Here is a 27,497-nt window from a genome sequence, read left to right as displayed (position 1 = left end):
GCTAATAACAATAATATTTATATGCACATTTCAATATATTCCAGGCATTGCACTAAAAATTTGCGTGTATTATCTTGTTTAAATTTTCTAGTGTCCCCTAATGTAAATAGATATTGTAACTAGGCACATTTTATATGTGAAGGATTTGAAGGTCTTTGGCCTGTCCAGATCACTTGGCTAGTAAGCATCAGAGCTGGACTTGAACTTGGCTCTATTTGACTTGAAGGCCAAAGCTCTGAACCACTACATCACACTGGCACCAACCATAGTACAAGAGAAGATGAAAGGTGATAGCACATGTCACATGTTCTAGCAGTTTGGCATCTAGCCCCTCCAGCTTGTTAGCGCATGTCTTTTCATCCTGACTTTTCCTGATTTCTACAGCCAGGTAAACAAACAAACAAACAAAAACAGTTTAGCTTTCCAGCTAATTTTCTCATGGTGCAAAAACATTTAATAGGAAAAGCATAAATAGATAAAATAACTCACAATTCCATGGTATCCCATTAGCTTAGGTTGAGTTCCCAAGGAGTGTTTAGCATGGTGGTGGCCAGCAGGATCTAGGGCCAGACAGCCTTTGTTTGAAACCTGGCTCTATATCTTACTAGCTGTATGACCTTTTTTATTTACATGCCCTGAGTTCAGAGATAATACTATATATCTCATAAAGTTGTTATGGGGATTAGTTTTGTTTACAATTCAAAGTTCTTGGTATAGTGATTGACACATAGCTAGTGCTGAATAAATGCTAATTATTAACATAGCTATTATTTATAAGGGAGGAGACCACCCCTCATATTGTCTTATGCCCAATTTCTGCCTCCAAACAAAGAAGAAGTAAAAACTAAAAGGCAGAAATGAAATCCACAGGCAGATAGCCCAGCGCCGTGCCCTGGGGCCTGGTAGTTAAAGATCAACCCCTGACCTAATCAGTTATGTTATCTATAGATTACAGACATTGTATAGAAAATCACTGTGAAAATCCCTGTCCTGTTCTGTTCCGTTCTAATTACTGGTGCATGCAGCCCCCAGTCACGTACCTCCTGCTTGCTCAATCGATCACGGCTCTCTCACACGGACCCCCTTAGAGTTGTAAGCCCTTAAAAGGGACAGGAATTGCTCACTCGTGGTGCTCACTTTTTGGCGACATTGAGTCTGCCGATGCTCCCAGCTGAATAAAGCCTTTTCCTTCTGCAGCTTGATATCTGAGGGGTTCTTGTCTGTGGCTCATCCTGCTACATTTATGTGATACCAATGCTGTTTCAGTGGGTTCTAGTCTCAAGTTTGAAAGCAGTAAATAATTTCTTCGAGATATTATATTTACCCACATTTAATCCTCAATATCATAAACTTGTAATCTCACCTGCTGAATGACTATTCTTCTGTAGCCCAAATTCGTGTGTTCTTCAGCCATGTGATAACATGTCATTTGATGAACATTGACTCTGGTGCTGTGGTCACCGTGCAGGTCTTGGTAGGAGGAGTCACTGGGAAGGTGGCCTGCACTCAGAGATGGCATCTTGGAGATGATAGCAGAGGGAGATAATCACATCACCAACCTGCTGGCTACAGAGACTGCCAGTCTCGAAAAACAGCTGCAAGGATGGGGAGAAGGGATGCTGATGCTGATAAAGTCCTCTGATGGGAAACAACCTGGTTTCCACCTGCCATGGTGTGGTTTCTTTGATGTTTCTCATTATCTACTATCTAGATCCATTTGGCTGACTACCTTGTTCCCATTCAGGTGCCTAGAATTTTTGGCTCCAATAAATGGACCACTGAACAACAGCAAAGATTCCATGAAACTTGCAGTAATCTAGTAAAAACTCAAAGCAGAACTGTGGGTTGGTGGAAATGCCTCTTCACACTAAAGGAAGAAAAACCTAAGCTGTACTTCATGACCATGATCGTTTCCCTTGCCAAGTTTGCTTAGGTGGGACAGCAAGTCCACAACCTGCTTCTCACCTACCTGATAGTGACTTCCTTACTGTTGCTTCCTGAGCTAAACCAACATGGAATCATTTTGAAGTACATTGGAGTGGCCAAAAGGGAGCTAACCAAACTTCTCAAACAAAAAGAACAGAAAAATGAATAATTCATCTGCTTTATTCAGTGTGATTAATGGAGCACCCATTGCCCCTGGGAATGGTTTCTGCTGTGCTATCTGGATACTAAAATGTTACAGAAGTAGCTCTTTGCTCTCCCTTACTCTGCTCTTAGTTAATAGAAATTCAGGCTCGCCAAGTAATGCTTTGTGCATAGTGTCTTCCTGTTGCATATAGTTGAGTGTGTTCTTACCAGTTGGCCTCATGAACAACTCATTAGTGTGTATGACTTGTTTTCATTTTTCTTACCCAGGGTTAATTGAATTCTGGCTTTTAGACAACTTCCTTTTTGTGGTGGTGAATCTTGCCCTTTAGTACAGTTCAAGTGACTCTGGATAATTGTTCAAGTTCATCTTTGCTTTTGCTAGATACAAGCTCTGTGACTACAGGAAGCTGGTTCTACTGTCTGCTTCCACAGTCTGCTTAAAAAACTGTCTGACTTTGTGAATTTAGAGACCAAGTTTACCACTTCTGATGAAGAGACCAATTAAGATTCATTCCTTATTCTGTTTCTTCCATGGGGAGAAGAGTCCCCATGGAATAAAATGAAACTGATTCCATGCACTAGTATGAGTAGGTTTCTCCCTTGTGCAAAGCTTAGCAATTTGTAGGAAACTTTGATCTTTTTGTCCATAAAAAGGAATGTCTGACAGTCTTAAGCTTTTGTCCCTTTGCACTTAGACTTGAAGTTAGTAAATCCTTAAAGGCTTTTTAATAGCAGACTTCCAAAAGATTGCATTTAGGATTTCTAGCATACTTTTAATTTCAGATTTTCAGCTGATTTTAGCTATAGTATACAGTAGGTTAAGACTCATGTCTATGACTTTAAGACCAGCAGTAAAGGAAAGCAGTCTTCTGTGTTTAGGCAAGATTCATTTCAGTAGAAGGTAATCTTATCTGAATAATTTTTGAGACCAGAATAAGCCTTTTAAGGTAAACCTCAAAATTCCCGTTTTATGGTAATACTGGCCATTTTACTCCCCTGGGTTTGGCATGGGAGATAGTGACTACACTGGTGTCTGACTTTTTTCCTAGAGATTTCTCCCTGAAAAATACAAGGGCTGTTGGTGAGAGCAGACTTGAGGTGATAATAGTTGGCCTCTGGTCTACAAAGATTTTGTAACTCCCTGGAAAGCTTCTTGTAGTCATTCTTAACTTCTCGGTAGCTAGAAATTTAGAGTAGTTGAAATCTGTAGGAATGAAATCTGTAGGAATGAGAGCCAAAAATGTGACTGACTTGGGAACAATTCTTAAACTGATTAACAGGCTGTAATATAGTTTTGTGAATTTATTGCACCGATGTTGTACCTTGTGGTATATCTGTGACTATTAAATAAGTGTTGTTTTCTCCTCTTTAATATTGCTGTAAACAGTGGTGCCTATTGTAGCATATGTTTCATTTTTTAAAAAAATATTTCATAAGAAAACTACCTTAATTTTACCTTACTTTCATTGTAAATAAGCCTGTCTTCCTATCTGGATTTTTTTTTGTGTATAAGTGTTCTACTACATGTATACACATTTTTTTTGTGTATACATGTTCTACATAATTAACTACTTTTGCCGTTTTAATCCTTTATTATTTCTTCTACTTTGTTTTGTGTAAAAGGGGAAAAAATAAAAAAAGTTGGAATCTTAAAAAATAAATAAACTAATTAACATTGACTCTACATACCAGAGCACACAACAGGTGCTAGAATATAAAAGAAGTTGAATCTCTGCCTTCAAGAGGTACAGGGTTTAATGAACTCTGGGTGACCATTTAGTTATTTGTCAAGCCTCTGTGAAGGGTATTCTGACATTGAGTGGCAGTTGCAGTAGTTGACCTTCGGACTCTATATTGGAGAGTCCCCTTTGTGTTTTGTTTGTTTTTGTTTTTTCTTTTTTCTTTCTCAGGCTATCTGGCAGTCTGGATCAGGCACACAATAAATTAAAGCTTTTATTATTATCTTAGAGAGGCAGCTTAGTAATATGGGGAGAGGTCAGATGTTGGTGCTAGAGATCTGAGTTCAAATCCTAGCTTTATCATTTAGGAGTTGTGACCTTGGATCAGTTATTTCACTTCTTTGAGCCTCTACCTTTATAAAGGGAAGACTATCTAACGAGGATATTGTGAAGAAAAGTCATGATACTCATGAAGCACCTAGCACAGTTCTGGCACAAAGCAGGGCCCAGCTAAGGCCAGCCAGGGGTGGCAGCAGCAATCCCGAGCCATAACGCCACCAGGAGGAGTGGCCTTAGCTGCAGCAGCAGATGTGGCAGCAACTTTCTTCTTCTCTTTGTTTGCTCAGATGCTGCCTTTATAATGGTAATGGAGTATTTTCAAATTCAAAGTCCGTTCTAGAGATAAAGAAAAATGATAGTGGGTTTCCCTGTAATTAATGGCATTTTTTAGCATTTCAGTCAGATTATAAATAGGATATAAGATGCCTTCTATGGTGAATAACATGTCTTTCTAGTTTTCTAGATTTATGAATTTAGCCCATATGAAATTAATTATTGTGGGTGTATTGCATGGATGTGAAACAACTGGAATAATAGGATTTTATTTTTAATAGACCTCTCAGGAGCTCGTGACAAACATCCTTATAATAGCAACATATGCTGCTAGTTTAATGAGAACCATCACTGACAATTAATGGTTCTTGTGCTTTCAGTAATTTACACATTTTCAAATTTTGTATTCTTTATTTTCATCTTTATGGTTTCAGTTTGTGACTTGTTTGAAATTAAAGCCAGAACTCCTTACAGAGGAGAAAAAAAATATTTATTGAGTGTATACTATGTGCCAAGGACTGTGTTATATATTTTATATATGTGAATGTACATGAACATGAAATTACTTTAAAGCCTGAAAACAATCAGGCCATCTCTTTATTTACAAACAGGAAGCCTGAGGCACGTGAGATTAGTAGCTCATCAATGCGGATGCTCCAGTTAGAATTAAAGGTTGAATTTCTCTGTTCTTTCATTCATAAGAAAAGAAAGTAGAATAGTGTAGAAAAGATTCCATTTTCTATAAATCATATTTCTGCTTTCAATAGTCCTTTTAACTTTATACATAACAACCTTCAAGTTATTCCTGGGACATATTGAGCTTAAGCTGATGTGGGCAAGGAGATGATAAAGATAACTGAATTTAAACTTCTGATGTATTTCAAAACCTAGTCTGTGCTTGGCGCAAGGTCAGTCAAGAGCTATGGAAATATCCAAGAGGAGAATATTCTGTTTTTCCTTGTTCTCTTGATGCTGAGAAAAGGAATTTTTACTGAGTACTGACTATGCACAATTCGTAGGTCAGCCATTGGATAACCTGGTTCTCTGAAGAGGAAGGTTCAGCCCAGACCCCAAAGCTCACCCTGCTGCTCTTTCCCTACGTTTGGTTCGGATTCTCTCAAATTAAACGTTATTGATGTATTTTAGGAAAATAACAGAAAGTGTACATGATGTGGCCACCAAACCAGAAAATGTGATTAGGGGAAGGAGAATAAATGGTAGGTACACTGTTTCATGGAGAAGGCAGAATTAGTTCCCTTCATGCTTCATTAACCTGCATTTAGTCATTGTTGCCTTTGTATAAAGATAAAGGCAAAATTCTTATCTCAGTATTCTATCTTATGTCTTCACAACACTCACGTTATTTGAAACAGTCCTGTTCAACTATTTAAAATCTTGAGTATTAATTCTTCGCCTCATAAGAATGTAAGTTCTATTTAGCAGGTACCTTTCCTGTCTTTATTGAATGAATGAATAAATATCCTTATATTCAAACAGGATAAATTCTACCTTATATATTCATTCACTGAATCATTTAAAGAATGTATGTTGTGTGCTGAAGTAGGTATATTCACATAATACATGCACACAGGTACACACAAATAATAGGCAAATTTGCATAACAAGTGAGGTAGTAAGCTTCAAATAGTGGTTGGACCTCTGCCTTGTTCCATGAACCTGGAAAGCTCCACAGCCTTTCTGAGCATCTCTCATCACATCTATAAAATGCTAATCTATGCTGGCTTCAGCCTGCCCCAGAAACAGCATGTACTCTGTTGCTTCTGCCCTGACTTATGCCTGGACCACTGAGAATCTGGCCTGGTAGAAAGTAGGTGATTTTCTCCTACTAAAACACAGCATCTAGACACAGCCTGCAGATGGCACACCAGATGCTCCCTTTGCATGTTTATAAGCAAAACTGGGCACTTTCAGGAGCCCCAGGACATGACAGAGATCGGTCCACTATCAGGTGTGATTGTGGGGCTAGACTGGCTGCTGTCTGGGCCCTTGGTTCTCCCTCCAGTCTCCACAGAGAGAGGACCCTGGTCCTCAGACTCTGGTCTGCTGTGGACCTGGCACATAGTAAGTCTGCTAACCCCTTTCTTGGAGTCCAGGTCCTGAGCTTGTCTTTCCAGGTATTACTTTAGTATCTCCAAGTTCTATAGGTTGGCCAAACTCCAGATGCCCTTACTCCTTCCATATGATGCCTTAAATGCTGACATTTCAAGCCAAGCTTAAGTTTTTCTACAACTCTTCTGAATCTCCCAAGTTGAATAGCTGACAGATTCAGGAGAGTTGTGAAAAAAACTTAAGCTTGATCCTTCCTCATCACATCTAGTCTGGTGAATTTCCCTCAGTTACCATACTGTACTCACTACTGTTTCAGAACTATGTAAAGGGGAAAGATGGTTATAAACTGTGTAGCATCTTGTTTGTGTTTATGTGTATGTAGAACAGATCTAACAGGAGTCATTGAATACCCTTGCAAAATAAAGTCCCTTTGAGATGTGGAGAGTGTAATTTGCAAGATCAGTTGCAAACAATCTCCACTAATCATTAAATACAAGGTGCATTCACACCTCAAGTGGGTAGTTTATGCTTCTAGGGTAAGCTAAATGCAATAAACTGTAGATACATTCTTTCACTAATGATAGAAATTGCCTCATGCTGAACTTTAGCTCAAGATATTCCTACACATGAAGACTGGAGCCACATTATAAAGCTGCTCTGGATTCTATACTATGAAGCCCAGAGTGACCTTAAGGGTTGAAGTAGTGGCCGGGCATGGTGGCTCATGCCTATAATCCCAGCACTTTGGGAGGCCGAGGTTGGTGGATCACCCGAGGTCAGGAGTTCGAGACCAGCCTGACCAACATGGTGAAACCCCGTCTCTACTAAAAATACAAAAATTATCTGGGTGTGGCGATGGGTGCCTGTAATCCCAGCTCCTCGGGAGGCTGAGGCAGGAGAATTGCTTGAACCCAGGAAATGGAGCTTGCAGTGAGCCGACACCATGCCACTTCATTCCAGCCTGGGCAACAGAGTGACTCCATCCCCAAAAAAATAATAATAATAAAAATAAATAAAAGAAGGTCTAAGTCGTAAAGATGCCTAATAAACTATGAAGTTTTCTAAATATATTTTCACTATTTTTTATGGACCCCACTTTCCAAAAAGAAGGGAATAAAGCTATTGAAATGAATAAGGCCAGATTATATTCATCTTATTATTATTATTGTTATTATTTTTTTTTTGAGACGGAGTCTTGCTCTGTCACCCAGGCTGGAATGCACTGGCGCAATCTCTGCTCACTGCAACCTCCGCCTCCCGGCTTCAAGCAATTTTCTGCCTCAGCCTCCTGAATAGCTGGGATTACAGGCACCTGCCACCATGCCCAGCTAATTTTTGTATTTTTAGTAGAGACAGGGTTTCACCACCTTGGCCAGGCTGGTCTCGAACTCCTGACCTGGTGATTCACCTGCCTCGGCCTCTCAAAGTGCTGGGATTACAGGTGTGAGCCACAGCATCCGGCCTCATCTTATTATATCTTTAGTGAATAAAACTTTGACATATCCCTGCAGCCCAGCACCATACCTGGCACCAGGCAAGTGCTCAGTAAATGTTGGTTGAATGAAAGAATGTCAGCTACTGACCTTTTTTCTTTCATGGTTCATGGCAGCTGAGAAAGACCAAGGTCAGCGATAATGAGACTTCACAACCTCATGGCTACAGTGAAAATTGTGGAACTGCTTTAGAAGTGAGTTATTTAAAGCTCAATGGGAAAAGATTCTTCATCTTCCCAGATCTCTGCTGTCACTTTACAAAGAGAAATAAAGACTTATCTTGATAGCAAGGGACATTCAGGGATAAGGATCCCGAATAGGGTCCGAGTCTGGAGCTCTGACAGGGCAGTTGGTGAAGCAGCTTGAATAACAGAAGAGTCAATCTTTAGAATCCTCCATAGAGGCTTAGAAAGATGTGGAAAGCGCTTGGGATTTGATTTTACTTTTCAGAGTTTTCTATTCTGTTCTTGTACTTACTGTCACTAAATGGAACAGAAAGCAGACCTGTTACAATGTTCAAGTTGTATAGTTTGTATGTGTTTTAAAGAAGAGGAAGAAAGTCGTACAAGGCTTGTGAGAAGGGTGCCTTTGTCTGATAAAAATGCCTTACAACATTCTGAGATGGAATGCAGAACCTGCTCGTCTTCCTTGGGGAACTGATAATGTACAATGGATTTGAAGATTTTCTTACAGTATCTGAGCAAGAGAAGAAATATACTAACTTTGCAATCTATGAAAATTTTTCACTCACTAGCTCTCTTACTGCCTTGTAGTAGGTTAACTATTAAAAATTATAAATGACACAACTGTTGTCCTTTAAAGGAAATGGAAAGGAGATAATATTTATTATGTGTCTACTATCTGTTCAACACTATGCAAAACATGTTGTAGTCCCATCACATTTAATACTCATAACCACCTATGAATCAGTTATGTAATTATCCCTATTTTATAAATACTAAATTGAGACACAGGAAGTCAAAGTGGCTTATCTTCTGGCTCTGTCTATTCCTTATCACCCATCATAAGCACAATCTCTCTGAAAGTGTTCCATATCTTTACCTGATAAAAGTAAGTCATCCCTTCTCTGTGCCATCTCTGTACTTTGTACTTTGCACGTGCTTCTAATGTTGTATCTTGGTATTTAAATTAATTTCTTTTCAAGTTTTGTTCACCTTTACTAGAGTATAAATCTCTAGATAGTCGGGGTTTTGTTTTTATCTCTGTATTCCTTGCATTGATCACAGAAATATTTAGTTTTTGAAGTAAATGCCACAGAGCCAGTTAGGCGTGGAGTCAGAATTTAAATTTAACATCCTTTTGATTCGAAAAGCTCATGCATTTTTCATTATACTACGATGCCAAAACTTGAAGACAGACAGAAAGATTAATGTAATTATATTATTAAATAAAGCACTTAAGTAATACAATTATATCCAATTTACATACCTAATATAAATATACTAGGGTTAAGAAATAGGTAGACAACTCATAGGTAGGCAAATCTAGAAAATTTGCAGCGCAGAGAAAGTTTAAAGCTCATATAGTGAGTCTAAGAATATTGCTTTTGATTCACCAACTTATAATTATTTTTATTATACAACTACTACCCGATAGTCCAGTGGGAGGTAGCAAGGTTAAAGCAGAGGGGATCCTGTCCTTAAGAAGTTTTCAAGTAACTAATATGGTGCAGGGAAATGTGTGCATACCATAGTTGATTTTGTTTTGAGTTATTTCTGCCCCTGAGCTATGTCTTCCTCATGTTTAAATTGGTTCTATTAATACCCCTGAGGATCATTGTGAAAACTAAAACAGATAACATACGCTATTGAACCTGGTGCCTAACATAGTTGAAGATAAATCAATGTTACTTCTCAGTCCAAATGCAGATATGAATATGAATATGGATATGGACATAGCCTTAAATCAGAGGCTTTCAACAGAGTTGGGTGGGGAGAGACTTTATTCTCCAGGTGACATCTAGCAGTTTTCTGAAGTCATTTTTGGTTATCACAACTGGGGGTGTGTCATTGGCATTTAGTGACAGGAATACTGCTAAACATTCCTCAATATACAGAACAATTTCTCATAACAATAAATTAAATAATTCTCTGGCCCCAAATGTTACGGGCTCTGAGTGTAGATACAGACATAGAAGTGCTAAGTATTACAAGTATCAGGTCTACTTCCGTGAGAGTGCAGATTTGGAAATGGGATGATACCCTGGCTCTGAGTCTGAAATATTTATGAAAGAGCTGGGATTTATGTAGGCTTTGGGATTAAGTTAGGTAGAAATAAAGTAATTGGAATTCCAGGATGCGCTTGATTAATGGGGAAAAAAAGCATTTAGGCATCAGAGTCAACAAAATAATTTCCCCATCAGATGATAAAATCTGGAAGAGTAAGTGGAGAACTTAGCAGGACTATAAAATAAGAATGTTGGTGTTGGAGGTGAGAGGTGTGTATGAACAGGAAACGAGGAGCAAGATGTTAGAGGAAGGACAGCAATATAAACAGGGAAACATAAATAACACATATTATATTCCTTAATTCATCAAAAAAGAGAAAGAGATTAAAATATCAAGTGTTTTATACACACCAGAGACCTATCTAGGCAGTGGAAATAAAAACATAAATAAAGCATCATTCCTAAAGTCATAATCTATTTTAGTGTTCCCAAAGTATTTTCGTGATGAAGTTACATATTAAAACAAAATTAAAGCAAATGCTTTATTTAGAAAACAGAAGATTAAGCAAACTTAAACAGCTATTTTCTTAAAGAGAACTACAGAGACTGGAATGGGCTTATGAGCTATGGTATATAATAATTCTAAATTTATATCTATTACACTAGTTCATTTTTTGTTGCATATAACAGAATACCTGAAAGGCGGTAATTTATTTTTTTAAAAAAGGAGTTTCTTTCTTACTGTTTTAGAGGCTGAGAAGTCCAATCTCAAGCGGCCACATCTGGTGAGGGCCTTCTTGCCGGTGGGGACACTCGTCAGCATCCTGAGGTGGCGCAGGGCATCTCATGATGAAGGGACAGCATGCTAACTCAGGTCTCCCTTCTTCTAATAAAACCACCAGTCCCACTCCCCTGATAACCCATCAATCCATTCATCCATAAACAGATTAATCTATTCATGAAGACAGAGCCCTCATGACTCAATCACCTCTTAAAAGCCCTACCCCTCAATACTGCCACACTGGGCACTAAACTTCAACCTGCATTTTAGAGAGGACAAATATTCAAACCACAGCATCTGTGAAACACTTCATTTTGAAGGAGCATCTTCCAGAGCCAATATTTAGCCAGGCTAAATTTAGAGAACACAATTCTAGCACCAGGTCTCCCAGTAGGAAGCCAGTAAGAAACACTTAATGTTTTCACGACGGGATTGGAATTTGCAGAAATTGGCAAAGAAACCACTTCCAGTGTTTCCAATACTTGAAATTTCTAGAAGAAAGGCTTTATTTTATTTTGTTTGTTTAATAAGCAAGAAGGTTAAGACAATTTGTGGTTAGCTTCTGGCATGTGTTTGGTACTAAATAAAGATTTTTGAATGTAGTTAAATGAGTGAGACACTAGGAGTGGGCTAACAAAAAAGAGGAAGATAAAAAAGCTTATGAAAGGAAAACGTGCAAAGCTTGGCAATAGAATGTATACATTGAATACAAAACAAGCAGGAAATTAAGGCTGAATAAGAACTCATCTTTTGTATTAGAGAAAATTATGGTTTAACTCATGAGATCACAGAAAAGAACATAATAGGGAAATCATATTAGAATAAAAGCATCAGACTGAGAAGCTGGATTTTGATGTCTAAACTTGGTCACTAATTTACTGTGTAAACCTGGCCAAGGCCCTTAACCTCTCAGATCCTCACTTGGTTATTTATAGAACATAGATAGCTATGCTCCCAGTGAGGATTAAATAGCCTTAATAAATATAAATACATATATGTAAATGCACATATACATACACATACATGTATTACACAAATATAATGCATACATATAGGTATATATAGATATGCACATATATGTAAAAAGAATTATTGTTATTGTAGCTCATATTCTAGGCCCATAACTGCTTTGAGAATTTCAGTGATATACACTCTATTAATTACTTCGTTTTTTTGTCATAGAAACTTTTTATTTGGAAACAATTTCAATCTTTCAAAAAGTTACAAAAATAAGACTACAAAGAACATCTACATGCCCTTTACCCATATTCACTATTTAAAAAATTTTACCCGATTTGTTTTCTTTTTTTTTTAAATTTCATTATTATTATACTTTAAGTTTTAGGGTACATGTGCACAATGTGCAGGTTTGTTACATATGTATACATGGCACATGTATACATATGTAATTACTTCATTTTTAAAAAATTCATGGCTACTATAAAATGATTTTCCTAACCATATTTGTTGATATCATAAATTCAACTTTTTTTGATATTCAAGTGAAACTTGGTTAATATGATTTTAATATTTACAATTAGTCATTATCAATTAATATCGTTTACTAAACAGCAATTTGGTTCATAGTGTCTGGGATACCAGATGCTGGGAGAATAAAAATCAATCCCAGTCCTCTAGGACATTATAATCTAAGGTGCAGGAACTGATGCCCAAGCGAGTGTTGAGAAGGGACAGAGCCAGTTGAGCATATTCCTTAAGGAAGTGGCACTGTTTTCTCCCTGACAACATCCTAAGAAGTGAATTCCACATCTCCTCAGTATTGAAAAAAGAGCCAATCTGACAGGGAGGCCGTACTTTTACTTCATTCGAGGATTCCAATGACATCATGAAGTAGAAAAAAAAAAAAAAAAACCACTCACAGCCGAAGTGGCATCCCCATCACAAACTGTTCAGGTTCTCCAGTGACCTCTCTACAATTTGTGTAAAAATAAGGCTGCTCCCATTGGAATTCACAAAGTCCCAGGTTTCATGGGCAATGTAATGTGTGAATATAGGGGAGGGGTGGTCCTCGGCGTAGATGGTAGCTTGAGTAACTAATTTCAATAATCAGAATAAATGTTAGCTTACATATTTGTATTCTGAGGCATTGATGTTATCACACCGGTAATACACAGATGAGGACACAGAGTCAGTATACAAAATAATAATAGCTACCATCTCCTGAGTCTCTGCAAGGTGGCTAGAAGACTTCTAAGCACTATAGGATAGATTTTTCTCATTTAATCCTCAGAATAGACACCGTATGCAGGTATTTTTAACTCTGTTAATGCAGATGAAGAAAGTGGGGCTCAGGGGAGACTTGCTTGAGGACACATAGCCGGCAAGAGACACATAGCGGATTTTAAACTGTTTCCTAGTGTACATTCTCATGTACCGCATATCTGATTGCATGGCTTCCTCCTGCTTGTCTTTTCTGGATTCCTGTGATAGAGGAGGCTTCTAGCCTAGGTTAGGTAGTAGAGGTGTTATAGCTAGAATGACCTATTTTAACACTATTAGTTATTAGGTAGAGGGAATAAGAAAGAGGGAAGAGGCCAGGCATGGTGGCTCACACCTGTAATCCCAGCACTTTGGGAAGCCGAGGTGGGCGGATCATGAGATCAGGAGATGGAGACCATCCTGGCCAAGATGGTGAAACCCCGTCTCTACTGAAAATACAAAAAATTAGCCACGCGTAGTGGCGGGTGCCTGTAGTCCCAGCTACTCCGGAGGCTGAGGCAGGAGAATCACTTGAACCCGGGAGGTGGAGCTTGCAGTAAGCAGAGATCATACCACTGGACTCCAGCCTGGGCGACAGAGTGAGATTCTGCCTTAAAAAAATAAAAAAAATTAAAAAAAGAAAGAAGAGTAGTGGATAAAAGTGACGGAGTCTAACTCTGTTGCCAGGCTAGAGTGCAGTAGCATGATCTCGGCTCACTGTAACCTCCACCTCCCTGGTTCAAGTGATTCTCTTGCTTCAGCCTCCCAAGTAGCTGGGATTACAGGCACTTGCCACCATGCCTAGCTAATTTTTGGTAGAGACGGGGTTTCACCATGTTGGCCAGGATGGTCTTGATCTCGTGGCCTGGTGATCCACCTGCCTCAGTCTCCCGAAGTGCTGGGATTACAGACGTGAGCCACTGCGCCTGGCCCAATGTCATTATTTTTTAAAAAATGAAAGTATGATTTGGGGCATCACTAAGAGAGAACACCATGCAATTTGAGGAACAGAGAAAGAGAAGAAAAAAGACTGTTTAGCCTATGAAAGGGAAGACTCACAAAAGCTATTACACACCTGCATGGTTTTCATTTGGAAAAAGAAATGGAAGGCAAAATAGACTTAACACTTATTAAGGACCCAGTCTGTATAAGGCAAATTCTTGGGTGGGTATGTTAAATTAATTTATAGATGAGAAAACTAAGGCTGTGAGATTTGAAGAGGATTGGCTAAGGTCATGCATGCAACAGGGATTCAAACACAGGTCCAACTTGCCAGCTTTCATTTTTTTTTTTTTTTGGAACCATTCAATAATGAAATGGATGATCTTTGACATACTCAGCTCTGTGGTTTTGGAAGTGTTAAAGTTGAAGCTGAGGGACTATATGACAGTGGTGCTATCGAAGCAATTTTTGCACTTTCTAGGCTTTTAGAGTGATGATCTTCATGGTCTGTTTTAATGCAATGCAACTATTCTGGGAGCCAATGAATAATTTGGAAAGGTGGTACATACCAAGCAGTTTCCAGAGAGAATTTCATTGCATTGCCATTCCTGATATTAGCTACTGACACAGTGAGAATAAAGGGTTTGAATGAATCGTCATTGAAGTTGAGTCAACGTAATCCTTCAGAGCTGTAATTATTCATTATATACTAGTTTTGTACTTTATGTGTTATTAGGGGAGCAGAAAAATGAAAGTTCTGTCCCTCAAATGACAGATTGGTCAGGAATTTCTTCTACCTGCTTGTCCTAACACTAAGGTAGCAAAACTATAAATAGGACCAATCCAAGGTCAGACATAGGGAAAAATATAGATGGTGTGTCAAACCATATTGCATAGAGTAATACCAGGTTTGGGAGGAGACAACTCAGGAGCCAAATCAAAATAAGAAATGTCAGATAGCCCAGAATCCAAGAGATGATTGGAAGTCAGAATGGATGTGGTTTAATGAGTTAACTCAATTCAACACATATGCATCGACTGTAGTCTAGTGGGAAAGATATACAGGTTAAAAATAATTAATATATATTGCAATAAAAATGGAACCATAATGTATGTGGTCAGATACTACTTTCTCTTTTATTCAACATTATTATTTCTAGCATTCATTAATGGTGTTGTGTGTAGTTGAAATGTATTCATTTTCACTACTGAAAAATTGTACATTGTGTGATTATATTACAATTTCAAACCTCAATATAATGCAAAGTAAATAATATAGTGCTAAAAAATAAGAGCACATATATTTGATATAAAAACAAAATGAAGAGAGTTATAAATATACATTTCAGGATAGTGCTAATTCTAGGATAAAATGAAAAATTAGTCCAGGAAAGAGGTGTATATGTAGAAACTGGAATAGGTGTAATGTTCTAATTCTCATATGTGGGTGATGGGTTTATAGTTATTTATTTTAATGCTTCAGTATATATAGACATATAAGTATATGTATGAAGTACATATAAATGTATCTACATATAAATATTACATATTTATTATATATATATCATATATACATAATAAAACATCCAAAAAATTTTTAAGTTTGAATATATAATGACCTATAAAGACATATATGCATAGAATGCAGTGATCCAAGACAAGACAGAGGAGTTGATTGTCTTGGTTGGGTAGATTGTGAATGAGTTGTTTTTTCTTTTTTTTTGAGACGGATTCTTGCTCTGTCACCAGGCTGGAGTGCAGACATGATCTTGACTCACTGCAACTTCTGCCTCCCGAGTCTGAGTGATTCCCCTACCTCAGCCTCCCGAGTAACTGGTAACACAGGCACACAACACTACGCCTGACTAATTTTTTGCGTTTTAGTACAGATGGGGTTTCACTATGTTGGCCAGGATGGTCTCGATCTCCTGACCTTGTGATCCGCCCGCCTTGGCCTCCCAAAGTGCTGGGATTACAGGCATGAGCCACCAGGCCTGGCCGAGATTTTTTTTTTTAAATGTGTTATATCTTAGTTGGATTTTTGAGGAATGCATAAATGTTTACCTCATTCATAAAGAAAAGGCATTCCAGGAGAAAGAAGAAAAGAAGTGCCTGCCCTGGAAGACATGTTGTACACTTCTGCATATTATTTACCTTCCCCCATATAATATCTCTAACATCACAATATGTGTATATAATAATATATAATTGTTGAATAAATGAAGATATTCAGGATTGACAGATGTAGTGTGTGTAGTGTGTGGATGTGTGAATATGAGGAACCTGTTGGGAATAAGGTTGAAGAAGCAGAAAAAAACTGCTTAAGGAGTTTTATTGCCTTTCAGAGGATCTTAAGGAAAGTAATACAGTGTTTTAGGTGGAGGAATGACAAATTTGACTTAAATGGTAGATGCTCTAGCTATATAATGTGAAGGATGACTTGAGAGTTGGAAGGATGGCGGTGGTGGGACCCTAGATCATAAAGAAGAAGGCTAACTAGGAGGGGGTGAACTAGTCCCAGCAGGAGATGACAATGTGGAGTGGGGACAGCAACCTGGGAAAGCCCAAATTGTTAATGAGGAGCAGGACAAGGAAGCAGATTCACCAGCATGAAATCTAGAAAAACTTACCAATCCCATAACATAATTCTCTTGGTCTTAAAAAGATACATGTCCTTCCCATAGTGTTTTTCAGAGACTTTACTGTTCTTTTTTTCAACCTCTTGGATTTTAGCTTTGGTTTGAATAAACAATACTCACTGGGCAACCTGTTTTAGAAGTGCATACACTTTTTGTGGTAGCTTAAAACACTTAAAAAATAAAACTGACTAAAACTCAGGCCCTTCTTCTTCTTCTCCTCTGCCTTTTTCTCCTCCTCCTTTTTTCTTTTTGCAAATGGGATAAAGCAATGGTCCCCCAAAATAACTCTTAAAGGCATGAACCAAACATCATGTTTTTTTTTTTTTTTCCCAACTCTGGCACATGACTAGTTTGGTATGCTGGCACATACCAGCAAACATTTATTCATTCATACCATAAGTATCTGTATGTGCGCTGAGGGCACTGTGGTGTGCTGACCATATCCTCCCTTCAGAGCACATCTGCTCATACTCTCAGATGTTGAAACTGTTGGCAGATGATGGTTCTCAAGTGAATCCCTCTCTAGAAACTGCCTCCAGCCAGACAGCCACTTTGCTCAAGATCTTACCCACTCCCAGAGGAGATCCTGCATTAATGACTGGCCAATGAGTTGGTTAAAATCCACCCATTTGCCTCAAGGTAGGACCACCCTGAAGAATTAATCCAAGTTTAGAATTCCCCATAAGATAGGCTAAGGCCATTATTACAATTGCATTGCAATTCAACTACTCTCTTCGCCTCTTCCTTTGACCACAGCTGTGATCATTGCCAATAAACTTGTTGCACACAAATTCTCATCTCAGACTTTGTTTCTTATGGAGCTCAAACTAAGTTTCCTGCCATGTGCCTGGCATAGTGGGTATAATGATTCTGAAGAGACCACATAGGTGCAGAGATAAAAGTTAAAGCAGGAGCAACATTTAAAGAGTATGTGAGGGAAGATAACTGTGTGTGTGCACTGTGTGTGAATGATAGATAAATTGATAGCTTTGAGAAGTAGATTGGTAAAACCCAAGAATTTTCATGAAGGCATAACATAATCTTTGAAGCCATTGGGATAGTATATTCTTATCTCTTTAACAACAAGAGAGATATGCTTTGAGAATTGGCAACATTTTCTGTCCGCAGACATGGGTGCAGTCTCAGTTATCACTCTATTGAGGATTTACTGTGCCTCAAAGCTTTAATCTTAGGGAACATTGATTTACTCTTCAAAAATTTTAGGAGCTCTGCTGACATCCAGGCCAAGGGAAGTTTAACTTTGTATTGAGACATTTTTCTTTCCCTGTGTATATACACCAGGCAATGAAGGAAATAATACTAAAGGATGGCTGAGTTCATGGTTTCAATATGTGAGGTTCACCTTGTTTTATATAGGCCACAAACCAAAGCTGAATAATGAATGCTATTTGTTAATCAAACTGTGTGGGATTTTGCAGCCTAATTTGAGTGGGCAATAGTCTTGCTCACAGCAGTCTAGGTTAAAACTTAAATGACAATGCATGATTATGACAATTAAAAATTCAAAAATAAATGCAATATTTAAACCTGTCTTTCCCCATCAACATATACATACCCACTGAATTTTAGAAATAAGAAGAGAAGAGTTCTCCAAGCTTCTTTTTTCTTCACAGCCCTTTAAAATGTCAAAGGCGTAAATGAAGCTTAGCCCCTACAATAAGAGCTGTTATTCAGCTGAATGATAAAGGGCTCTCTTTTGTGTTAGATACTCCAGACTTACAATGGCATAAATGAGAAGCAAATACAAAAACAAAACAGGTGAAAGCATGCACTTCATGAAAGACAGACCCAGATTTCTATTACCCATCCTCCATTTACTCGATGAGTGGACTTGGGTAAATTACTCGGCTTAATTTCAGTTTGATCATCTGTAAAATGAGAAGAATAAATTCCTACTGAGTTGTGTGATAATCATGTAAGTTAATGTATGTAAAGTACGTAAAGGGCAGAAGGGCATATAGGAAATTCTAACGTATAAATTTTTGAGTGGGTTCTCAAGATATTTTAAAGTATATGCATAGAAATAAATTCAAGATCAGACATACAAACAGGAATTTCAGTCAAATTTCTTATATGATAGCTTTTGAGGGGAGGGCACTGGGAAAGACCTGGAGGTTCTATATTTTGACTGGTGATTAAACTTTTGCCACAGTTAGAGCTTTAAGATTGTAGTTCAAGGCCAGGCACGGTGGCTCACGCCTGTAATTCTAGCACTTTGGGAGGCCAAGGCGGGCAGATCACGAGGTCAGGAGATAAAGACCATCCTGGCTAACATGGTGAAACCCCATCTCTACTAAAAATACAAAAAATTAACCGGGAGTGGTGGTGGGTGCCTGTAGTCCCAGCTACTCAGGAGGCTGAGGCAGGAGAATGGTGTGAACCTGGGAGGCAGAGAGCTGAGATCGCCACTGCACTCCAGCCTGAGTGACACAGCGAGACTCCGTCTCAAAAAAAAAAAAGATGTTAGTTCAAGTCCTTGGGCCTTATTAAAAGAGAGCTAAAATGGGAAAAGGCTAATATGGTGTGAAAGGAAAAACACTTGGATGGGCAGTAATGTCCCCTGAGTGGTTACTCTAGTTCTGCCACCAGCTGGTTTTGAGACACTGAGGAGGTCACTATATCACTGTGAGCTGTGATTTGCTCATCTGTAACACTGGCATACTCAATTGGGTGGTTCTGTGTATGTGTGTGTTAATACCTTAATTCCAACATATACTGATTTGCTGATGTTCTAAGTAACTATTCTCGTTTATTTACTGTGGCTACTTGGAAACAGACATAGTCAATGCCATCATGGAATTTAGCATCCAAGGAGTCTAGGAAGAGATACAGGGGGAAGAAAGCCAAACAATTATAATAAAGTGCAATAAATAAAGTACTTAAATGCACAGGGAGAAACACCTAACCTGTTTTAGTACTATCAGAGACTTCCTTTAAAAGGTAGAGAACAGGAGAAAAGGAGAAGAGATATCTAAGGTTGTCCAAAGGTCTGAAGATGAAAAAGAGCATAACTTATATTCTAGAAGCTGAAGCAAGTTTTGTTTGACTAGAACAGATTATACAAATGACAAACAGAGGAAATGTATGTAGAGAAATAAGGAATGGTGCAATAGTACATGTTCTCATCCCTCTTTGTATTCAAGGTGTTTAGTGATCAACAATGATTTTTGAATCATCAAACGCATGAGTGATAAAATTTTATCCTACTTTTCTACTTCATTGTAAATGAAAATTCTGATGGCAAGTTTTTATAAAGGATCCCAGGGGGAGACAAAATCATTTGACATGTTGAGACTGTAAGGTACACCACCAAGAAAAAAAAAGATCTATGAGAGGAGAAAGGAACTGATATTCATTTCTTAATACATTAACTCTATATTTATTGATCCACCTATCATGAGCCAACTACTGCTCTTGCTCCCGGGATAATGGCAGTGAACAAGATATCCAAGACTCTGTGCTCAACGGAGGTCAATATGCAATATGAATCTTGTACATGTAGTGCCTCATGTACTGCTCATGGGAGGCATGATGCGTCTCTGCAAAGGGGAAATACCCTCTATTCTTTAATCAGGGCCAAGTGTTCTGTTTGTTTAGGGCTTTGAGAAGGCTGTTCTGGTTGTGCTCAGATTATGTTACAGCAATTGTCATTAATTTCCCATGTTAACAAGTGACAAAGACCTTCAATGTACACTCGTATGTTAATATGACATTAGTATTAGATTTAGTATGTTTACTTAGTCATTCAAATTATAGAAAAGTGTGGCATATAATCTTTAATAATAGAGTCTTTTTCTCTTTCTCTGGGCCACTAGGAAGTTAATATTCTTAGGTTGAAATGAAAGGTCTCATAATATGAAGAAAGTACAAAATTTGAGTTTATAATTCTACAAAATAGGTTCATTTTAATTACAATTTTGAGGAGTATTAAAAACGTTACCTAGAAAGAAATTTGATTTAATGCTCTGAAAAGAATGGAGGAAGGTGCAGTGTTTACATTTCGAGAGACTAGTTTCGTGGGGAGAAACCCGGAGCTGAAAGTCAGGCTTTGGTTCTTATTTCAGTATTAAACTAACTTAGATTGTGATGTCAGAAAAGTGATTGAGAGAGAAAAATATTGACCTCCAATAATAGAAAGCTTATCTTCTAGAATCAGATATTGAAAAAAAAAACTGTCAAATGAAAGAATTATTACCCTTGCTCTATGTAGGTACAGTAGAGTAGGATGACAAAAACCAGACTTGTAGATATAGTGAAAAAAAAAATCTTCAATTACTACTAAAAGTATTATAATGATTATTACTATAACTAATAGAAAAATTTTATTATTTTGTTATAGTAAAGATTATAGGCTGGGTGCAGTGGCTCACATCTGTAATCCTAGCACTTTGGGAGGCCGAGGCAGGCAGATCACGAGGTCAGGAGTTCCAGAGCAGCCTGGCCAACATAGTGAAACCCTGTCTCTACTAAAAATACAAAATTAGCCAGGCGTGGTGGTGGGCACCTGTAATCCAAGCTACTTGGGAGACTGAGGCAAGGAGAATTGCTTGAATCTGGGAGGCGAAGGTTGCAGTGAGCCAAGATCATGCCGCTGCACTCCAGCCCATATGACAGTGCGAGACTCCGTCTCAAAAAAGAAAAAAAAAAAGATTATATATGTATCTGTGTAAGTGCCATGATGCACACTTACAATATAGTGCAGTGTTCTAAATGCTATTCATGCATTTAATAATTTAATCCACAAAACAATACTATAAATGAAATACTATTATTATCTCTATTTTGCCCATGAGAAAACTGAAGAATAGACAGGTCAAGTAATTTTTCCCCAAGCAACACAATAAGTAATTGATGGGGCTAGTATTTCATTCTAGACCATCTGACTGTGGAACACACGCTAACAAAAAAATTATTTCAGGCAGAGTTTGCCAGAGATTAAATCAGCTTCTTGCACAAAGGGAGTTATTTGCACCTGACATTTTCAGGTGGAAGCAAGGTTGAACACTTGATGAACGGCATGCAGGTACTGGATGAGTATTTGAGAAAGATAACCCCCTGATCCTGACATGTTTCCATTCTATATAAGCTACTCCAAGAGCAAATCAGCTTTGCCAGGTTAGATGCTCAAAAATAATATTGGACTGAACCATAGTCATGCTCTTTCATTTTTACTAAATATGTACTTGGATCTGCTTGGGCAGAAGTGTCTTCATTTCTTGTTTTTACCCCTAGAGTCTAATAGAGACCCTGTTCATCGTGTAAGTGATCAAAACATGCTTGTCATTATTCTTACCTCTACGACCACCAGCAAAGCCACTATTACTAGACAACGTAGTAAATTGAAAGGAACATTAGAACTGGAGCCCAAAATCTTTGGTTGTAGCCTGAACACATCAGGTGCTAGGGATGTGACCAGGTCCAAGTAACACAAATTTCTTCAGCTTCACTTTTTCTATTCGTAAAATGTAGGTAACAATGGTGTCTATCTAACCAAGGTAATATTCTAGGGCCTAGAATCTCACTTTTAGAAATCCTTACCACTGTAAAGAAAGTTCAATTGAGTTTTAAACATTATCCCTTAACTCCAAATATTGCTAGCAATTACAAGTATCCAGTATTATTCTTTTGAAGGTTTAAATGTGTTTCATCATCCTTTGTTAATTTCAGTTAAGCTATTTTTTTGTTTGTTCCTTTAGAAGCTTAAAGGGAATAGAACAAACATGGGAAAAAAATAACTGTACCCATCTTTCCAAAATAAATACTAGGTTTCCATTTACAAACTAAAAACACTTAAAAATTTTTTTTCCTTCACCATCTTTTTTCAGTGGAAGTTAAACATAATATATCTTACAATTAAAAGTGCTTTCCACTGTTTTTAGCTGAGGGGAACCCAGAGCTACTGGCGAATGACAACACCACTAAAGCTTTGAGCCTCAACAAGATAAATCCTGGTGCACCACTTGCTGACAAGCCCAAGTAAGGAGATAAAGGTGACAATAAACAGGCACCAGGAAAATGTGTATTGCTTCTGGGCAAAGGTTGTACTTGTCAATATTTCCTCAGGGCTTTGTTCAGTTTGCTGTCTTTTTGTAAATCATCCTTGGAAACGTGGATTCAAAACAGGTCTTCCAAAAATGGGTGTAGTGGAGTTGGAAACAAATATCGTAATTCTGAGTTCTCTTCATCTGTTCTATTGACTAAAAAAGGAAAGTACAAAAGATCTACCTGTTAGTCCTGCAGGAAATCTTTCTGAATCATTTCAGGCTGCCGTAACAAAATACCGTAGACTATCTGGCTTAAACAACCGTTTATTTGCTCACACTTCTGGAGGCTGGAGGTACCAGATCAGAGTGCCAGCACCGTTGAACCCCAGTGAGGGCTTTCGTCCTGTCTTATAGATGGCCCCTTTCTCTGTCTTCACTTGATGAGGAGAGAGTAAGAGAGTAAGCTCTCTGGTGTCTTTTTTTATAATGGCACTAATCCCATCATGGGTTCCCAACCTTATGATCTCAACTAAACCTAATTACCACCCAAAGGCCCTGTCTTCAAATACCATCACAATAGGAATTAGGGCTTCAGCATATGAATTTAGGAGGGACACAATTGAGTACACAGCAGCATCACTGCTGAACGAGAAGGCACAGCTTATGGTTTCACTCTCTTGGTATATGACAAAGAGACATATATATAAGGCTTTCTAGCTTCTGTATTCTATTCTATGTTGTACATCAAGGCTTGGTGACTCACTGGGTTTTGAGAATCCTATTAGAAAAAAAAAAATTGAAGATGCCTTAATTTAATAATAACAGTGAAATCCGAGAGGTGGAAGTTTGAGTGCCCTGGATTGAAAAGTCCATATCTGATTTCTGGAGAGGTGATTTATTTTTCTTTCCAGGGAATGTTTTATTTGAGTTTTATTTGAGCATCTCTAATAGTTCATGGACAGTCTAGAAATTAGCCAAGGTTCATTTCTTTAAAAAGTAGTACAATATTTTAGAATCAATATGGATTTTTTTTTGAATTTTAGCTAATTTTATTAGTGAGTATAAATGAAAAACTCAAAAGCAAAATAATAGCAAACCAACTCCAACAATGTATGAGAATGATGATACAGCACAAATATCATTCCAGCAAATACAGAAAAAAAGTGATAAACTTTAACACCCATCCATGACAGAAATTCTTTTTTTATTTTATTTTATTATTATTATACTTTAAGTTAATATGGATTTTAGAGTTATAAAGAACTTGCTTTGAATTGCACCTTTGTTGCTTCCTAGATTTATGCCTTTTAAACAAAATTCTTAACCTTTCTTAACACATCATATCATCTGTGCGTTAATGATACCACCTAAGAGTGTCATTGTGTAGATTTAATGACATTAGAAAAACAAAAGACTAAGTAGAGTCCCTGGAATGTAGTAGATGATTAACAATTTAATTTCTCTTCTCCACTATCTTCCTGCAAAGATGCCCTTCTAGAATGAGGTTTTTCTAGTTAATGACGAAGTTTCACTCTCGTCACCCAGGCTAGAGTGCAATGGCATGATCTTGGCTCACTGCAACCTCTGCCTCCCGGGTTCAAGTGATTCTCCTGCCTCAGCCTCCCGGGTAGCTGGGATTACAGGCGCTTACCACCATGCCCAGCTAATTTTTGTATTTTCAGTAGAGATGGGGTTTCACCGTGTTGGCCAGGCTGGTCCCAAACTCCTGACCTCAGGTGATCTACCCACCTCAGCCTCCCAAAGTGCTGGGATTACAGGCGTGAGTCACCATGCCCAGACCCAAGATTTCTTATAGGAATAGTTTGTGAGAATTGTTATTTTAATTGATCTCCAGGTTGATGTTCTTTCCACAAATATTGTTGAGACAATTAGGTATATTTTTAGCCAGAAGTAACAGATATTCAAACTAACAAAGGCTTAAACAAATAGGGATTTACATTGCTAATGAAACAAGAAATCTGGATACAAACAGTCTGGGGCTAGTGCAGGGACTCCTTATAAACACCCAATCTCTGTTTACCTTTCTACTCCACTATTCACAATATTATTAGCTAATTGTCTTATATTCACAAATTAACTTTCCTAGCAGCAGGCATCGCCTCCATGTTTAAGGCAAGAAAAAGATGGAAAGAGACACTGCCATTTGTGTCTGTCCCTGTTATCAGATAAACAGGAGACTTCTAGAAACTTCATAATCAATAATTCCTTATGTATCATTAACTAAACTGTCATCTGGCCCTCTCTAGCTGCAAGAGATGTTGATAAAGCAGTAGGGAGATTTTTCAGCCTCCAAAGTGTAAGCTGGCAAGGGATAAGTGATTCAGAATGCCTGTAACCATAGCCAATGAGTAGTGTCATATATATTTGGAAAACACTACTTACTCAGTTCAGTTCAATGAACATTAACTGTGGATCTACTAAGTGTCAGACATTGTACTAGGTGTTGAGGCAACTGAGAATAAAATCAAAACAAAATATAGTCCCTCTTCTTCAAGAACTTAGTCACCTGAGAAAGAGAGAGGAATAACAACATAGTTCAACTCTACTGAGAGAAATACTTGCAGGGCCACAGTTCTGAACTCTAGATGAACCACTTTCAAAGGTTATTTTGGTGTAACCGAGGTCACTCTGTGCTGTTCATCTGCATCACACTGCTAGTTCCTTCCAAGAGTGAGCAGGATGATGAGAATCTACCTTTATCATGATGACTGTGAAACATTCTCTGAATAATCAAGGATTCAGTTCTGTTTCCAAGTTGGGATTTGTTTGTTTAATTGTATTTCATGTCTCGGGAAATGTTTAAATCAGGTAGAAGAATTGTAGTAAGTCAATTATCTAGAACAAAAAATGTCTGACATTGTTTTTAATAAACACACTGAGCTCCTTTATGTCTCAGATAGTTAACAGAAAAAAAGTTATTTTAACAGGTCACAGTTGGACACATTGCCATAGTTTGGATCCTATATGTTCTCCTTGCCATAAGGCAGAATTCAGCAAACTTTGTAAAAGGCTAGATAGTTTGGCTTTCCAAGACATATGGTCTCTGTGACAGTTACTCAGCTCTGTCATTGCAATGCAAACGCACCACAGACAATATGAAAACAAATGATTATGGCCATGTTCTAACAAAACTTTATTTACAAAAATAGGTGGCAATCAAAATTTGGCTCATGAATCATAGTTTACTTATCTCTGCCATAATGGTATGAAAATCTTGACTCTTTTGACTACATAAAGTAGATGTAGTCATCAACTATAGTAATGTATTTAAGGATGTTTAAGCCATCTGAATACCATTTGCCATCATTTTATAAGTTAAATTTGTTCTTTATCCCCAGCTCTATAAGAGAATGTACGTGATAATGCACATGCCAGGGAAACTTCTCTTTAAAAGAGCCCTGACGTACATAACTGTGTTCTCTCCAATTATTTTAACAGGAAAATATAGCCTATATTTTATGCCCAAAGCATTAACAAGATATTTTCTTTAACTTTTTGGGGTTCCAGTTGCCTCTTGTGTGTTGAATCATATGTAACACATAGGAGATGATACATTCTAGTTTTCAGTACTGATACAGAAATAGCAGCTGTGAAAACTCTAGAAACTTAGTGTGGCCCAAAGACAAGAGACAAATATATGCAGGGCCCTAAGTAGCAGGAATCATCAAACCTGAGGGTGAGGTCAAAATGAGAGGAAAGGGGTTAATGAAGAAACAAGGTCAAGCAAAGGGGACATTTATGCAATGCAGGTGGCCAAAGTTATACCTGTCCTAGCAGGTCTCACCTGAAGGGCTGCAGAGCTACTGCCTAAGAGGGCATGGTGGCAGGTGTTTTTCTGAGCCTAAAAGTGGGAGCTTGGGAGCCAGCCTGGGTTTTGCATGTGACCTAAAAAGTGACTTCTGAAGCTAATGTTCTGTGAAGTCTGCAGCTGTGATGGCTACCCTGGGCCATCATCTCAGGAGGAAGCCTGGTTCCTCACAGCCAGCCACACTCTCAATAGACATGGTCACTTCCATGCTTCTGTGAGCTGCCTTTTGGTCCATGAACTCCATCTGTGGCTATTGTCAATGTCCTTCAAGAGGAAAAGAAATCAACCCCAGGGTCGGTCTGACTCTGAATTGCCAGCATGAAGGACTTGCCTTCTTTTATGGGCCAGGGAGAATTGCCCTGCTGTCTGAGCTTTTACCCTCTTTTTTATCTTAGAGTTAAGGATATAGCCATGTTTCTTCTCTCAGGCTACCTTGGACTTCCAGTCTATTCAGAAAAAGCCTGACATTGAATACATCACAGAATCATCTACTTGGAAAGTGACAAGTAATTTTTCATAATAACACTATGAAGCATATGGCAGATCCTAGGATACCCAAGATAGGATGATAGAACGGAAGCGCAAGAGGGTACATGACTTTTATAAGGAACCACAGTAGTAAACCTGGGACTCAAATGTACATCTTTTGTTGCTAGCAAATATAGTGGTTTTTTATTTTTATTATTATTATTATTATTATTATTATTATTATTATACTTTAGGCTCTATGGTACATGTGTGCAACATGCAGGTTAGTTACATATGTATACATGTGCCATGCTGGTGCGCTGCACCCACCAACTCGTCATCTAGCATTAGGTATATCTCCCAGTGCTATCCCTCCCCCCTCCCCCCACCCCACAACAGTCCCCGAAGTGTGATGTTCCCCTTCCTGTGTCCATGTATTCTCATTGTTCAATTCCCACCTATGAGTGAGAATATGCGGTG

General features: G+C 38.1%; 1 protein-coding gene and 1 pseudogene across 3 annotated transcripts in view; both read left to right on the top strand.

Moving 5' to 3' along the window:
• Positions 1-27,497, top strand: part of TENM4 (teneurin transmembrane protein 4) — a 3,040,222-nt gene that overhangs the window by 1,018,446 nt on the left and 1,994,279 nt on the right. The window lies entirely within an intron of this gene.
• On the top strand, positions 1,527-2,095 carry LOC100459189 (ADP-ribosylation factor-like protein 6-interacting protein 1; annotated as a pseudogene).

The sequence above is a fragment of the Pongo abelii genome, chromosome 9 (genome assembly GCF_028885655.2).
Source record: "Pongo abelii isolate AG06213 chromosome 9, NHGRI_mPonAbe1-v2.0_pri, whole genome shotgun sequence".
Classification (NCBI taxonomy): Eukaryota; Metazoa; Chordata; class Mammalia; order Primates; family Hominidae; genus Pongo; species Pongo abelii.
The sequence above is the reverse complement of the archived record's forward strand: the minus strand, read 5'-3'. Positions and strand labels throughout refer to the sequence as shown.